The sequence below is a fragment of the Cupressus sempervirens genome, chromosome 1, assembly GCF_028749045.1.
Source record: "Cupressus sempervirens isolate cs-2001-9-10 chromosome 1, ASM2874904v1, whole genome shotgun sequence".
NCBI classification, from domain to species: domain Eukaryota; kingdom Viridiplantae; phylum Streptophyta; class Pinopsida; order Cupressales; family Cupressaceae; genus Cupressus; species Cupressus sempervirens.
Window position 1 is genome coordinate 441,412,187 of NC_143118.1, and position 12,798 is coordinate 441,424,984.

Consider the following 12,798-nt stretch of genomic DNA (forward strand, 5'->3'; position numbering starts at 1 on the left):
GTTTCAAATGCACAACAAGAAGTTTCAAATGTACACTAGAAAGTTTCAAATGTGCAACATGAATATTCAAATGCACCAAAAAAAGTTTCAAATGTGCAACATAAATATTCAAATGCACAACAGAAATTTGCAAATGCCTTAAAACACTTCAAAATGCATGAAACACCTTGCAATAGGAAAATGGCAACATACAAAGTAAATGCACCATAAAAATGTTCAAAAGTGCTACAGAAATGCTCAAAAGCATTGTTTAGATGTTTAAATGCATTGTAGAATATATCAAATGTGCTATAAGAAATTGTAAATGCATTGAAACCTTACTGATAAAATTGTCACAATAACATAACAAACAATTGGGAATTAGGAAAAAGTGTTGTAGGATTAATTAAATGAGCTATAAGACTAAATATATTGGGAAAATGTGATAGACAAAATTGTAGAAGTGTTGAAATGGAGTACGGTAGCATCAAAACACTACACAAAAGTGTCATTTCGTCTGTAATCATAATTTTTTTTTAAAAATGCTAAATACAAGATTGCAGAGCTCGAAACTGGTTTCGGCCCCACAATGGGCACCAAAAATGTTTACTCAATTTGTACACTTCTCTAAACCCTTCTATCTAATATATACCATGAATTGGAACACTCAAATGTCGCCTTAGAGCTCCCTAGTCATGGGCAGCTCTCAAATGAGCCTCAGAGATGCATCCCTTCTTAGTAAACCATGAAATGGGATATTCTTGAGACATGAAAAATAATGCAAGTGTCCAAAGAAATCTCAAAATAAAATTCAAGGAATGAAGTTAGACTAAGATGAAATGCAAGAATGCAACTATACTAAACAAGATAAGCATATTACAACCCTTTTAATTAGACTAGGTGATCTAAGCTATTGCAAAAGAAAACTAAACTACTTGCAAATGAATCTAAGCTAATATGAGGATGATGATGAGAGAATAAGACAAGAAGTAAGAAGTTCTCCACAAGTGCTCTCAAGAAAACTTGTTAAGAAACATACAGCATAACAATACTCAAAAATTGGATCCTTATATGAAGAGAGAGATTTGTTAGTTTGTGGTGACTAATAAGGGAAGTACTATACATACTTCATAATTTTTTTGGCTATTATTTGCCAATGGCTATTACTCACCAATGTATAGTTGATTATTCACCAATTTACGGCAGACGTGTTGCAACTAATTTTAACCCTAAAATGGAAAAAATACTTGTATAAATAGGCTTAGGGTTAGGGATTGTTGAATAAGGTGTGATGCAAAAATTTCTTCTTGTGGCGGTATTGAGCTATAAGGGATTATAGATTGTAATCAGGTTGTAATCACTGGATCATAATAATATTGGACCTCTTGTTTGGTGGACATAGCCTAGGGATTGGGTGAATCATATTAAATCTTGGTGTCTTGTGTTATCTTCTGTATGATCTATTATTTTTTGATGTTATTTATATTTTCATATAATTATTATTTCTATCTAATTTTAATCCTAACAAGTGGTATCAGAGTGAGGTTATCTTTTCAGTTATCCTTTGCAGGAAAGTCTCACGATTGAGTGGGAGAAATAGAAAATAAGGGTAAGTTGAGGGTTGACAAGTTTAATGGGAAAAAAATTCAATTATGGAAGATGCAAAAGGAGGACTATCTTTATCAAAAGTATTTATGAAATTTGTTGGAAGGAAAAAGTAAGAACCAGGGAACTATGACAAATGAGGATTGGAATATTTTAGATAAAAAGGCACTTGGAAGCATTCAATTATGCTTGGCACCATTAGTGGCATTTAACATTACAAAAGTGAAGATGACAAAAGAGTTGATGGAAACCCTAGAAAAATTGTATGAAAACACCTCTACTTCAAATAAGGTATTTCTCATGAAGCATTTATTTAATATGAAAATGGAAGAAGCTGGATCTATTGCAGATCATTGAAATGAGTTTAATACTATTACTAGTTAGTTTTTTTTCTGTGGGTACTAATTTTGATGAAGAAATTAGGGCTCTCTCTATTTTGTGTTCTTTTCCTAAAAGTTGGAATGACTTGGTAATGGCTCTGAGTAATTCTTTTTATGGATCTAATACCCTAATATATGATGATGTGATCAGTGTTATTTTGACTGAGGAAACTCATAGGAAAACTTTAGGTGGATCTACATCAGGAAGTTCTTTGAACGCACAAAGCATAGACAGAATGACTGAGAGAAGAAATAATTCTAGAAATTAAGAGGAAAATCAAAGGGGAAAAGTTCTCAATCAAGGGGACTAAATGACTACTGGTACTGTGGGAAACTAGGCCATAAGAAGAAAGATTGTTGGACTCAAATGAAAAGTGAAGGAGATAAGCTAGAAGGGAACAAAGAGGCAAATGTGGTAAGTAACAAATCCAAAGAGGATACTTTGCTTCTGTCTTTAAAAAGTGTTGATGATTCGTGGGTTTTAGATTCTGGTGCTTCATTTCATGCTACAACTCATAGAGGTTATTGCATTAATTATGTCCAAGGGGATTTTGGGCTTGTTTATTTGGGGGATAATGTACCCTGTTAGATTGTTGGAAAGGTAAAAGTTAAGATTAAGCTGCAGAATGGGAATTATTGGCTACTACATCAAGTAAGATATGTTCTAACGCTAAGTAGGAATCTAATTTCAGTAAGGCAACTCAGTGATGAGGGTTGTGTAGTTACTTTTAATGATAAAAATTGGAAAGTTTCAAAAGGTTCCCTTGTAGTAGCAAAAGATGTGAAAGTAGGCACTTATATCTTTGTACAGGTCATAATGTTCCTTCTACTTTGATTGTTTTAGAGAAAAATGAATGTTTAGGAATAGTTGTTGCATTTGAGCAGGGAGAACAAATAGTTGTTGTAGATTCTAATACAGCGTTGTGGAACAATAGACTTAGGCACATGAGTGAGAAAGGTATAAAATTACTTCATTCAAAGAAAGTTTTACCACATATGAAATGTGTTAATATGGATTTATATAAAAGTTGTGTGTATGGAAAACAAAAGAGAGTGAATTTTGTGAAGACTAGAAAGGAAAATAAAAGTGAGAAATTAGAGCTTGTGCATATAGATGCATGGGGACTAGCTCAAGTATCTTCCCTTCACAACTCTCATTGTTTTTTTACATTTATTGATGATGCAACTAGAAAAGTATGGATTTATTTCCTTAGACAGAAATATGATGTATTTCAAACTTTTAAGAAATGGAAATGCTTGGTTGAAAATGAGATTTGTAAGAAATTAAAATGTCTTAGATCTGATAATGGTGGTGAGTATTGCAATCATGAATTTGAATATTATTGCTCCACTAATTGTATTCATAGATAGAAAACTATTCCAAGGACTCCACAGGAAAATGGAGAGGCTAAATGCATAAATAAGACTATAATGGAGCATGCAAGGAGCATGAGGTTGCATGTCAAGTTGCCCTTAAACATGTGGCTAGAGGCTATTAATACTAATGTATATTTTATTAATAAAGGTCCCTCTACTCCTTTGGGTTGTGGTATTCCAAAGGAAGCATGTACTAGTAAGAAGGTGAGTTATTTTTTTCTCAAAACATCGGTTGTGAAGCATTTGCTCATATAGATTTTGAAAATAGAATCAAGCTTGAAGCTAAGTCAAAGAAATGTGTATTTTTTGGATATGGTATTGATGAATTTGGTTATAGGCTTTGGGATTTTGAAAATTGTAAAATTGTAAGAAGCAAGGATGCCATATTCAGTGAGAAAGTGTTGTACAAAGATCTATTGTAGCAACATGAGAAGAAAGAAGATGATTATGTAGTGTTGGATGATACTCCAAAAGATGATGTTCTACTAACTCCTCATGATGTGCAACAACTGCAACAACAAATACCACACACACCAGTGAATGTTAAACAGTCAAAAAGGCCAAGTAGACCTCCAGAAAGATTTTCTCCTTCTTTGTACTCTATTTTACAAACAAATTTTGGCAAACATGAATGTTGTGATGAAGCTATGCTAGTGGATACTAAGATTCAGTGGGATTCTGTGATGAACGATGAAATAGACTCTTTGCTCATAAATAAGACTTGGGATTTATGCAAGTTGCCTATAGGTAAATGAGCTTTATAGAATAAATGGATTTAAAAGTTGAAAGAAGATGATGGAGGTAAGAAAATATTTAAAGCCGGGTTAGTTGTAAAAAGATTTTCACAGAAAAAGGGCATTGATTTTGATGAAATATTTTCTCCTATTGTTAAAATGACTTCTATCCACATTGTTTTAAGTGTTGTGGCTACTGAAGATTTGCATTTGGAGCATCTTGATGTTAAAACAACCTTTCTTCATGGTAATTTGGATAAAGAGATATATATGCCATAGCCATAGGGATTTGAGGTCAAAGGTAAGTAGAACTTGGTGTGCAAATTGAAGAAAAGTCTATATGGCTTGAAACAAGCACCTCGGCAATGGTATTTGAAATTTGATAGTTTTATGCATGAGCATGGATATAGTAGGTGTCATTCAAATCATTGTGTTTAATTTAAGAGGTTTTATGATGATAGATACATTATTTTATGTTTATATGTTGATGATATGCTTGTAGCTAGGTCTAACATGGATCATATTAAGGGGTTGAAATGCCAGTTAGCACATGCATTTGCTATGAAGGATTTGGGGGCAAGAAAAAAAATCCTTGGTATGAAGACTTGTGGAGATAGAAAGAATAAAAAATTGATATTATCTCAGGCTGATTATATTGTGAAGGTGTTGCAACATTTCTCTGTGGAGAATGCTAAAGTTGTCAGCATAGCTTTACCTAGTCATTTGAAGTTGACTAAGGAGATGTGTCCAAAGACACAAGAAGAGGAGGATAAGATATCTAAGGTACCTTATGCTTCAGTTGTAGGAAGATTGATGTATGCTATGGCATGTACAAGGCCATATATTGCACATGCAGTTAGAGTCATTAGCAAGTATATGAGTCATCCAAGAATTGAGCATTGGAATGTAGTCAAATGGATTCTCAGATATTTGAGAGGAACATCCAGTAAGTGTTTACACTTTGGGGGCTCTACTATTGATTTACAGGGCTATGTTGACTTAGATTTGGCAAGGCGTATTGATACCAGGTGGATTATTACAGGTTATGTATTTATTGTTGGTGGGGCACCCATGAGCTAGGTTTCTTGATTGCAAAAGGTTAATGCTTTATCTAGTACAAAGGCAGAGTATGTTGCTGCTATAGTGGCATCCAAGGAGATGATATGGCTTTAGTTTTTCTTGGAAGAATTGGGACACCCTAAAAGGGATAATTATTTGTTTACAGATAGCCAAAGTTCCATTCATCTTTCGAAGAATTATGATATGCATTCAAAGACAAAACACATATAGTTGTGGTACCATTTCATTCAGTCAGTTTTGGATGATGGATAGTTAAAGCTAGACAAGATACATACATATGACAATCTAGTAGATATGTTTACAAGGTAGTGACAAGGGAGAAGTTGAATTCCTCTTCAACTTTGGTTGGTCTTCTAGACTAAATAGAATTAAAGAATAGTTGAGTCTAGGGTGGTTTGATCTAGTGGGAGTCCCATGTGGTAGCGGTATTGCTGCAGGATCAGTCTCCAAGTGGGAGATTGTTTTCTAGTGTGGAGTTTGATCGTTCCCCAAGTAGGAGATTATTAGTTTGTGGTGACCAATTAGGGAAGTACTGTACATACTTCATTTATTCTCCCCCCAAAAAAAATTTGGCTATTATTTGCCAATGTATGGTTGATTATTCACCAATTTATGACTGACATGTTGTAATTAATTTTAACCCTAAAGCAGCAAAAATACTTGTATAAAAGGGCTTAGGGTTAAGGATTGTTCAATAAGGTGTGATGCAAAAATTGATTCTTACATCAATATTGAGTTGTAAGGGATTACGAATAGTAATCAGGTTGTAATCACTGTATCGTAATAATATTGGACTTGTTTGGTGGACGTAGCCGAGGGATTGGGTGAACCATGTTAAATCTTGGTGTCTTGTGTTCTCTTCTGTGTGATCTATTATTTTTTGATATTGTTTATATTTTTATGTAATTTTTATTTCTATTTGAGTTTAATCCTAACAAGATCTCCCTTTTGAAGATGTATGGACGGTTGAGATCAAAACAATGAGATGAATGATCAAGGGTGGTGGTTGACTTTTAGCATGATCCATGTACAAGATTATTTCCACCAATGAGAAAAAGTTGACTTTTGCATCTCCATGTGAGACAAAAAGTCTTTTATTTTATTTTTAAATTGGAGAAAATGCTTTATGTGCATAACTTAGGATAAGTGGGCGAAAGGGGTATTTTATTTAGTTAAGAGGGGATATGTTCTTTTAATCAAATATGGACTTAGGATATAGTGGTCAAACTATAGGATAAAATAAATTAAAGTAATTTTTAAAGATTTAACCTAGGAAAATAATTAAATAATTTAGCCACAATGTTGAAAGGGGGCTAATAGTCTAAATGACCATTTTTTGGTGATTACAGGTAGAAGTAAAAGGAATATAACATATGAATAGTAATTGGTCAAATGAAAAGGGAGACTAGTAGAAGATTCATCATTTCTAGCAAGGGAAGAGGATGACTATCTTAGTTTTCCTCTAACTACTTGAGATGTGATGGGGTCACTTCTCAAATTACCCCAGGTGTCTGATTTAGGAGCATTCTAGGCGTAACAAAAATCTTGCATCACCTAAAAATATTCCCTTCATCATCTTGAATAAGGGTTATCTCAGTGTAAAAATTTTGTTTGTGGAGGATTTCTACTTAGTAAGAAAGTCACATGAGCTCAAAATGTCCTGATTTTAGAGGTGGAGGTTCATCTTGGATATATTAGTCTACCATTTTAGGCTATGTGACATATCATGAGTATTCATGAAGTTATTGTCAAATTTTGGTATGAAAATTTGGTATTAAAAAATTAGGCTTAGTTTTGAAGGCCTTAGATGCTCTGGATGGGCTCCAAAATGAGGTTGACTATAGCTTGCAAAAATTAAGCCTTGTAGATTAGAAATTGAGGATAATAGAATGGGGTTATAATAGCCAAGTGGGTCAACAGTTCACAAGTTATGGTCTTGCAAAGTTGGGTCAACCAAAATTTCCAAAATAAATTTCATAATTGTATTAGGCCAACTCTATCTATATTTTTAGGTTTGGTTGACCTTAAGGGTTAGGGTTTTATGTTTAGACATTTCCTGGGTGGCATAAAATTACCTATATAAGAACAATCTATAGATTGTCTACGACAACTCTGGGTGATTGTTCTCAACTCTGTCCTACACATTATTGTAAGAAAGGAGCCCGTGTGGGTTTGTATATTGTATTTCAAAATTTTGTAATTCCACATTTGCAATGATAATAAGCCCATATTTTGTTCTCACAAATTGTTGTTGCTTTTATGTTTATGTTATGAGTTTGTGGTATTAAGGGGAGCACCCTTCATCAATGAGAAATTGAAATGTGATATGTAACACCCCACCAGGGAACCCAAAAGAAATTAATCTATTATGTTACTAAGTTTGCCAAACCTTTTTTTTTGAAATATTAAAAACAACAAGAGATAACATAGTGAAAGAGATAACTCACATACATACAGAAATAATACATTAATAGTTACATCTCTCAAGGGTTCCATGATGTTGAATCACATATACAAGTTTTATGAAGATTAAATCTGATACATAATAAAGTCCACAACATAGGATAACCATAAGTATGAAAACAAATGAAATAATATAAAAGTACATCAGATGACACATGGCATAATCCAACATGGATAAATATCCTTTGTACAAGTCATAGGATATGAAATGCTAAAATAATATACATCATGATAAGGTACATCTCATAAGATCTCCAATACTCAAAGTATAGTAAATCAACATATGTCCATAGAACAAAATCATAAAATCAAAAGAATGGAACAACTACATAAGTACATCCAGGATGACATCTAGCTATCATATCTCAATGGTATAAGAAACACTACCACCCAACCTCATGGAACCTAAATGGTCCACTCCCACCATGTTGAGGAGATAATCTCAAGTCCCATACAGATAACAATCCAAGAGTCATAACCAAAATCTAGGTCAAGAAAATCCTAATAGAAATCTATCTCAAAGGTATCAAGTACAAAAGTAACATCAACTAATCCTAAAGGTAACAAAGGCATGTAGGAAGCCTACTATGTAAGTGGGAAAGTTTCATGACATGGTCCAACTCTAAGGTTACCCTGGCATCCTCTCTAGACTCTGGCCCCCTAGTGACTCTATGTGGCATCAATATCCTTTCTTACTGACAAGGCATACTAACAAGGCAATGTCGCAACTAAGCATCCTCTCTACTCCCATCCTAGCTTGTACTAGCACTCAAGGCACTAGCAAGGTAATCCACTGACTCTTGTTAATTAATTTTTAACCCATTTAATAAAATGATATCACTTATTAATACAACTTACAATGGGTTACCCATGCAACCTCTTTAGGGATTCAACCTCCATTGCAAGCCACTTCCCAACATACATAAAGATAATCTACCCTAAGTTCATAATAGAGAATCTCATAAAATCATAATGACCACATCAATCCTATACAAGCAACTAGAATCACAATAAATATTGATCAATACCTCAAAGGTCAAATCACAATAATCGCGACATTACAATACAACTTCATAAAACAAGATCTCCCAAGCCTCTAGTAAACATCCTAACTAGTCAGAGTACTAGGTTTAACCCAAACATCCTCATGAAACATAACATCTCATCAAGTAGTTAAAATAAGTATAGTTACATAGTTTATTTAGTTTGTCAAAATAACATCATAAAAATCAATTCACAATATGGGTTCAATTTTTCATTTTCAAAGTCATGTTCGATATAGGTTTACAAGTACACAAACATTTCAAAAATTTACCTTAGTACTTAAAATCATTTTCATATAAAAAGAAATACTTTTACACAATACTTGGAATTTTATTAAAATTTCTCTTAATTAAAAATCAAAATTACAACTATCAATTTTATATATATATATATATATATATATATATATATATATATATATATATATATATATATATATATATATATATATATATATATATATATATATATATATATATATATATATATATATATATATATGTTTTTGATAAGAAAAAGAGGTTTTGAAGGGAGCCTGAAACCCTTTACAAACCAAGAAATTTTCAACAAAGTCCACACGAAAAAAAACATCAAACCTAAAGTTAAACAGGTCACCGAACAAGACACAGTGATTGGGGTGGCATCACAGATAACACAGTACTCTTCAACCACACAAACAAGTTTTGAGCGGGCACCTAAAACCCCAAACAAGTTTTGAAAGGTACTTGAAACCCTATACGAAACAAACACTGAAGGTGAAATGGGTCACCAAACAAAAAGTGACCTATGTGGCAACACAAATAAAATAGAACACTACAACCAAAAAATAGGTTTTGACTTGGATCCTGAAACCCCATGATGAAACACACTACAAAGAACTAAAGGCCAAAAGATAGTATAGAGACAACTGGCCAAAAGCCAAGTATCAAACTTTTCCTTTAGAACCCTTCTTATTAGACCTTAGTGCCATATCAAAAGTGGGATTAGATGGCTTAACCTTTTTCCCCTTTAATATAGTCCATCCATCCTCCACCAAACTAGAAGCCTTCTACCACTTAAAATTAGCTCCTTTACAACCAATTCCAGAAACCCCCAAGACCAAGTAGAAGGCCACAGAAGAGGAAGTGACAACAATAGCATCACCCAGAAAAGGAATTGCCTCAAAAACACTAGAAACTGGAATAACAGAATCAGATAGACTAGCAACCACCATAGCCAAATTTAGTTCCTCCAACAAGATAGGAGTGGGTAGACAAACAAAGGCACCAACAGAGTCCATGCTAGAAACCAAGACAGAAAAATATAGAGACAGACCAGTTGTCATCATAGAAGGAGCCAAAGGAGAGGATAGACTAAAAGAGATAGCAACAGAATCCACACCAAAATTTAGGATAGTAGAATCTAGAGATGGACCAGCTGCCACCATAGAAGGGGCCAGAGGAGGATCCTTCCTAGGAGAAGACAATTTATGAAAAATAGTAGTAGAATCCACCACTAAAATTTCTTGCAAAGAGTCACCATTCCCTACTGAAGGGACCTTTTGGAACTTGTAGTGGTCTTTCGAGACCCCCTTCCACCAAGAAGGGGGCATTTTTAGTCTAGATTTATTGGAAGAACACCTAGAGGCCAGGTGACCAGTCAAGCAACAATTCCTATAGTGGAAGGGAATGTCTCATAGTCAAGAAGAATATTCTAAGAACCAAGAAGAGAGTCCAACAAAATCATTTTTGGGAGTCCCTTAGAAATGTTGATCTCAACCAGCATTCGAGCATATGTCATCTGAAAGACTTTGAAAGCATCGCTATCAGACATCACAAAGTCTCTGAGGGTATTCCCCACCTCCCTCAGGACAGAGTGTCATCAAAGGTGAAGGGAGATATTCATCAGCCTTACCCATAGAGGGACCTTATTAAAAGTTTTCATCAATGGGTTGAAATCCTTGTGCCAAGTTTTAGCCATCAAGGGAAACTTCTTTATTGGTCTCAGAATGGTTTTGACAATCGAGTGTCAACACACTTAACCAATTTTCATATAGAAGTTGAGTACACTATACATGTTGAGCCATAGTATGTGCCGAGCCAAAATTCCAACAAGTGTCGAGTGAACCATATGAGTCAAGTGATATATAGGTGTCGAGTCACAGTTGATGTTGAGCTACAATGTATGCCAAGCAATCTTTAGACGTCGAGTGAAGATCAAGTGCCAAGCAAGCCAAAATATTACATGTGTCGAGCAAGCCAAAATATAATAAGTGTCAAGCATCAGAGGTAACAAGTGTCGAGTAACACAGATCGAACATAGTTGTTTGTAACTGCACAAACACCTATGTGAACCATTTTTGAGCCGATAGAAGGATCTCGAAGGATATTAAAGATAAGAATGAATCTTTTACATTTCCTATGCAATCAGCATGCAGCCAATAAGAAAAATGGAGAAGGCATGCAACCAATGAGAAAAGTGAAAGGAATGAGCGAGAAATAAAAATTCAATATGGATCATAGGTCCATACCTAACCCTAAGTCTTCAAAAATATTTAAAAGGAGAACAAAACCCATTGTATGTGAGGATGAGCGAAGTATATGGGGAAACTATAGTGAAATTCAGAGAGAAGTGTTGAAAAGACTTAGAGGAACAGAGTAGCATTGTAGTATTCAGTTGATCAGAACAGAGCAAGGGCATCAAACATATATCAAATCTTAGAGGATCAAGATTAGAGAGAGTAGATCAAGTGCCTGAATTTAGAAATCAAGGATTGTAAGCTATTAGGTTTATTAATCTAATACTCTCTAGAAATTGTATTAGAAGGAAAATCCTATGTTGATAGGTTAGCTTAACAGCTAGGTTGTAGAACCTTTGACAAGGTGATAAAATCCTTTAATAGGGTAACACTTCATGTAAAGTGTTTGTAAATCCTTTAAAAAGGTCACTATTGATATAGTGTAAAGCCTTTAACAAGGTAGGCCTTTAACAAGGAAGACCATCAGAAGTGGTCAAACATTATTGTTGCAGTGATATTTTGTGGGTATCATCCCCACCCTAGTTTTACCTTCTCATTTTGGAGGGTTTCTGGGTTACCAAATTTGGTGTTATGTGTTGTTGATGCATGTGTTTACTTCATGTTTATTTGATATGTTTACATGCACGCAATTTATTTTCAGTTAAAAAATTTTAAGGTTAAAGTGTGATACTTCTGATTCACCCCCCCTCTCAGAAGTATTCTTCCCATTTGAATATTCCAGCACTTCTCATCCTAAGAAAAGATGTTTCTAAAAATAGCATTTCTTTCTTCAACATTATCAAATTTCACAACAAAAAAATCTTGTGCCAAAGGGTAAATATGGGTAGTCTCCGAGATGAAGAGCTCCCAAACATGAGAAATCCATGCATGCAAATTCGAAAGAGAAGGCCAAAAACCCTTAAATCAAAAGATAGTAGTAGTGTCCTCAAAATCTTTCATATTGGTAGAGATCTTATCAATTATAGTAGAATTTAAAACAAGCCTTTTTGGGTTACATACCACAACTAACACAGTGTCATAGAGCCTCAAACGCACAATATCATGAAACCTTGGACACACCGTCTGACCACCAATATTGACCTAATAGGCTACCACATCAACATAGGATATGGTCGAACCACCCACAACACTTGGTGAACAAGTATTCCCTCCAGGATCAAGAGAAACCCTAGCCCAACAAGCAAAAGCTGAAGTGCTCACCATAAAGTCAGACGCAGGAGTAGAAACCGAGGTGACCATCAAAAAGATAGATAGAAAAAGTTGAATCTGGATGTAGAAGAGGGAACTAGACTCAAGAGCCAAAGCTAAAGCCATGTGTTGAAGTCAAATCCAAAGCCGAAGCCAGGGGGAGGAAGCCAAGTGGGAAAAAAAAAAATTAAATTTTATTAACCCTTGGTTGTAAGTAATACAAGCAAGAAGCCCCCGAACAGAATGCAAGTGTTGCAAGGCTCAAAAGGTTGATCATTAATTAAATGTTATTAAAATCTAATAATTATTATTAAATTATTAATAAAATAATATTTATTAAATTAGTAATAATAACTATTAAATTTATTAATAAAAATAATATTTATTAAATATTAATAATTTAAATTAATAAAATATATAACAAAAATAA